This window comes from Haplochromis burtoni, unplaced genomic scaffold, assembly GCF_018398535.1.
Source record: "Haplochromis burtoni strain Fernald_Lab_line unplaced genomic scaffold, NCSU_Asbu1 Contig_226, whole genome shotgun sequence".
Taxonomy (NCBI): domain Eukaryota; kingdom Metazoa; phylum Chordata; class Actinopteri; order Cichliformes; family Cichlidae; genus Haplochromis; species Haplochromis burtoni.
The window spans coordinates 165,474-170,691 of NW_024582587.1; the positions used below are offsets into that span (position 1 = coordinate 165,474).

Genomic DNA, 5,218 nt, shown 5'->3' on the forward strand with positions numbered 1-5,218 from the left:
TACCGAACCGAAAGCACTGTATCGAACGGTTCAATATCGATACGAATATCGTTGCACCCCTAGTAGACAGTTATTTTTTGTTTTTTCGGTAATGTCTTGTTATGTTGTCCCTTTGTGTAAATGATGTTATAACCGAATTAAATTTTTCCCAGTGTTCTGACAAAAGCCATTAGACCACTGGGTTCCATTACATCCAATCAAAATCAAGACCAAACAATAGAGATTGGTGTGAACGGGAGTTTGAACGTTTGTATGTTTCTCTGTGTTGGGACTGCAACAGGCTGGCGACCTGACCAGGGTGTGCCCCGCCTCTCACCCTGGTGGCATCGGCTCCAGCCCCTCCCCACTTGTATTGACTGTAAATGCACGCACAGTTTCTTCGTGCACAGTTTGTATTCACGCATTCCTGTCGCTTCAATATGTTTCCTTAACAGTTTGCAGTTTGCCACAGACCTTCTTTGTGTATAAATGCTCACATTCCTGCTGAGGCATGAAGGAAGAGGACAATGCTATAGGGCACAAAAGCACAGGATGTTAGCATGTATTGTGGTTAATGCTGTTGGTGTCGGTCCAACCCTCCAAGTCAGTTCCTACGCAGTGCTTTTGTAACCTCTGCAATCCTGTGTGAAAAGCTGACTAGGACCTTTTGAGAAAACTTGCATATCTGCGTCTTTTCTGGCAGTGTAAAGCTGACAAAAAAGCCCCGTGGTTATATTGCATTTTCCCAGAGAAAGATTTGCTTTCGATTGTGTGCCTGCTATTTCTTACAGCTCTTTCTCATGGAGGATTATTGGAAAAGGCTGTCACTGTCCAGTAAATTCTTTTTTTCTTTTTTTTCTTTTTAAAAATGCTCAAATAAAAGTACCATGGCAGTGGTGTGTGTGTGTGTTTGTGTTGTGCTTGTGTGCACAGCTGTGTGTGTTTGAGAGGAGACAAGATTGCCTTACTGTTTGGCCACTGCTGACAGAAATATCCAGTGTTAGACAAGATCAGCATGTTAGCCGATACAACGAGACTTTCATTAAACATGAGATATTGGCCAGTCAGTCTTCCTCTGTGACCACAGCTAGAGAGTTTTATGATTATTATAATAATCATAAAAATGATCTCTTACTCGGCAAATGATTCCTCTGTGGCCTGATTTTACTCAGCAGCTTGAGGAGTCTCGGTCTCTAAAAATATGCTGTCAAAGCTGGCTCACCCTGATATAAAGAGCTGCTAGCACACTTTAAAGGTGACTTATAATGCTCATTCCCAGCTCCACATTTTAATTCTTGGACATTTTAGGAGAATAGCTTTGATTAAAATAATCTCTTTTCTTCTTATAATTCATCCTCTGTTAGTAATAAACTGTTTAAAAATCCACTGTCACGCCCTTCTTCTGATTGGCTGCCCTCTATAAACAGAAACCCTGGTCAGTAGTTGGGTGGGGTTTCTGTGATCCTGAGATGACCATATTAAGAATGTCCTCTCTCTTTGACATCACACAGAGCTGAGAGTTTAAAAACCTGTCAGAAACCAAGCATTTATAATAAAAAGCTCAGGCTTTAGCCTTACCGTGAGGCTTACATGAACATCCACCATTGCAACAGTATATATCTGACAGACACAAAGGAAAACCATAATAGGTCCAGCTTAAGTAAAATCAACAAATGTCTGTCTTCATTCGGCGAGTCTAGCATATTAAATTTGTAAATTCCGTCTGGGAACAATTTCCAGCCTGTCTCTCCGTAGCTATAAAGGACTTGCACGCCTGAGTCTGTGCAGTACATGGTTCTGGATCTGGATCCAACACTGTAGTGAGTTATTTTTGGGTTCACACGCTGTAGAACTCAATGCACAGCAGTGAGAGCTGTTGAATGCCGCACCCCCTCCCACTCCCATTCCTGACAAAAGGCTCTCCACACTGTTGGTCTGGCTGCAGTCATCTCACACCCTCTTCTCTATTTTAAGCCTTCAGACAGAGGCCCACTCCCCTTGAGTGGACTCTGCTCTCACTGTGTGGGCTAGAGAAAAGGGGCCTCGTCTCACCCAAGGCATTTGCACCCACACACACACATAACGCAGGTCCTGCCAGCTGGTGCAAAGGTAACAGTAGAGGTAACTTCCCAGATGGAGCGGCCTCAGTAAACCTCTGCCCCAGCTGCAATGAAAGTCTGGGGAGGATGCTCATTAAAGTTGGCTTTCTTACAGGGGAGCTGACATGGTTGTCAGGGATATCCCTGTGGATCAGCGCACACATGCACACACTGAACTCTCCTTACTCATCCTATGACCTGAACGAGTCTAAATCCAGACCCAATTATTATGAATATTTTTATTTGTTTGAACACTAAACAAACAAAACCGCTCTTAAAACTCACCTCTTTTCATTGGCTTTTAGAAAGGTTTAATTTGTTTTATATATTTTTTATTTTATTTTTATCAGCGAGGTGTTACTACGAAATTGTGTTCTATTGTATTTTTATCTGTATTTACTGTACAGCACTTTGGTCAGCCTTGGTTGTTTTTAAATGTGCTCTATAAATAAACTTGACTTGACTGACTAACATTTGGTGTTTGGCTTTGATGAACAGTGGCTTTTTTAGTTTAGATGGAGTCATCAGAGTGAGTAACAACTGTATCCTGTATCCTGACCAGAAAAGTACCAATATTTTGGGCAATTATGAGAGGATGATTAGGGTAAACTGATTTGGAATAGTGGCACGGCATGAGAATTGTGTTAATCAGATGGCTGGCATGCACCGGACATCCTCTGTCTGACAAACACACAAACCTCTCAGTGTTCCTGATAATCAGAGTGGTAGACAGGAAGGCACAGGGGATCTAAGCTTGTTGTTGCAGTCTCTTCTTCAGGTCACGGACTAGCCTGAAGCACCACTCACTGAAGTGTCCGACGATGGCTGTTGTTCTTATGGCTGCGTAATTGCTTTTAGATTACCTACGTTCCCCTGGGTTAATATAGCTGTGGTGTAGATCTGAAGAAAAGTGAAACCTGGACATCCCCAGGGGGGTTTTGAGGAGGTTCCTGGGGGTTCCCAGGGATATGATTAAATGAGTACCCACTCAAAATCAGCCTCAAAGGAGTTTGTGTAAGTGTGAGTTATATAATCGTGTGTTTCTCTTATTATAGTGGTCATGACACTTCTGTAGGTTGGCCAGAACAGAAAATCTTGAATGATTGCAACACAAAAACTCCTCATTTGTATCAGTGAGCTCTAACACAGGTTCCTACTTCTATTAAGCTGTATGTCAGTTAAACGTGTTTGCTTAAGTGGTAATTCCAGGTGCAGGTAATTTCTTAATTTTCTTTCATAGCCAACCCCCAAAATAAAGTAATAAAAATGACTTGAGAGTTCAAGTCCTCTCTGAATGTTTTTAACAAATGAATGCTGAGGAGGTCAGTAAGCGAAACATTGAAGCAAATATGATTTATTTGACTTCTCACAGTCAAGTCCCATCTCATTAAGTGCAATCAACCAAACCCCAGCTCCTCTTCACCTCTTACAATGATGGAATAAACAGAATTTAAAAAAAACAAACAGCTTTCTTAACTAGGTAATTGTACTTTTGTTCATCAAACAGTCTGGAAAACCAAAAAAAATAGATTAAGGGAAGTGCCTCAAGCAGCAGTTCTAGTGGCCAAGAGTGACCCATAGAGTGCCATGTTAAGATTCCCAACTTCATGGTGACAGTTTGGTCTCTAGACGTGATTTCATCCATTTGGATGATATGAAGACTCACAATGAGAAAAGTCACCACTGGTCCAGATATGGTTACTTATAGTTCCAAAATATATGTGTGACAGGGCCACACTGGGCTGTGACTGGGCTTCGCAATTCGAAGCCCAAGTATCCAATGGGTGACAGCACAGTTATAGTCTATGGGTTATGCAGACTTATTGTCTTATTAACAATAATTATTAAATCTTATTAACCTGTCGACCATCAAACTGTGGTATTCTCCTGAAAGAACAAAAACATGTTTTGTCATTCTCACCATATACAGCGGCTACGTGAGCGTCTCTGTATAGTTGTGTGGTTCAGGATTATGCGCAGCTCAGCCTGATGCCTCCGAGGAGTTTGAAGTGTTGGGCTGAAACTTCCTTCCTTTAGGGAGTCGTGTCTTCAGCAGGGTTTTGATGATATCTGTCATGCAAACTGCCCTGACCTTCCGTGTCACAGCATGTGCAGCCTGTAGGCTGTCATCACTCCTCTTCTAGCTACCAGCTATTTTAGGTCAAGATCCTGTTTACTGGATACCTAAATCTTCAGAAGTCAGCATTTCCTTTTCACAGAAAGCGCCAAACAGCAGCCAATACAGAGAAGAGGGGGGCGTTTCATCACGGGTGGGAGATGGATAGAGACGTTTGTGTGACTTTTCGGTTGATTAAAGGCAAGCGGGGGGTTAGTAGCCAGATGCTAGACCTGCAGCTGGCTGGCTGAGTGGGAGGGGAGCTACATTGAAAAAGCTGTGGTGCCAGCAGAGTGGGGCTTAGCTAGACACTGAGAGGAGATAATCCATATTTCATCTGCATCCTCCTCTTCCTCCCTGCCACCTGCAGAGCAAGACAACACAGCATGAATAGTACATGATACAGAAATAAAATTGGAGGAGTGCTAACACTTCAGCGGAAGGAAGATATGCGCTAGTGTGGGTTTGTTTGAATGAAGTCGCGGGGGGGGGACGTTAACGTAAAAGTGACCTGTGTCTGAACGCAAGCAGCTACATATGCAGCCTCTGAAGAGGGACCACACCCGTTAAATTAAAGAGAAACCGCCCCCCCCCCCCCTCTTAAAAAACAAACAAAACTTCAGCTCTGCCCACTCCCTGCTTCCTTTGCAGCAGTGCATCAAACACCTCTCCCATTCAGATCCAGCCAAGAGGCTTTAATCTGCATTCATAATATATACATTCTCCAGGGCGCTTTCTTTGCCACTGAAAACGCAAGTTTTCCCCAAATTTTGAATTCATCCAACAAATGTTTGCGATAAAAACCACACTTCTTAGTGAATGAGCCACATCTTCAAAGACACTATTTATATTTGTACCGTGGCCTCTTGTTGAAAATTTACTCTCTGCTAATTTAGCATGCAAAAAAAAGGCTCGCTACCAAAACTATACTTCAGATATCTGCTCTGCTCTCATTTTAAATATTCATGATCTGCTCGCAGCTTTGAAAGTGAGCTTAAAAGAGTCTTTTACTCTCTCAGCCTCA

General features: G+C 42.6%; 1 protein-coding gene across 14 annotated transcripts in view; it reads left to right on the top strand.

Moving 5' to 3' along the window:
- arvcfb (ARVCF delta catenin family member b) overlaps positions 1 to 5,218 on the top strand; it is a 250,929-nt gene that overhangs the window by 142,384 nt on the left and 103,327 nt on the right. The gene's annotated exons all lie outside the window — the stretch shown is intronic.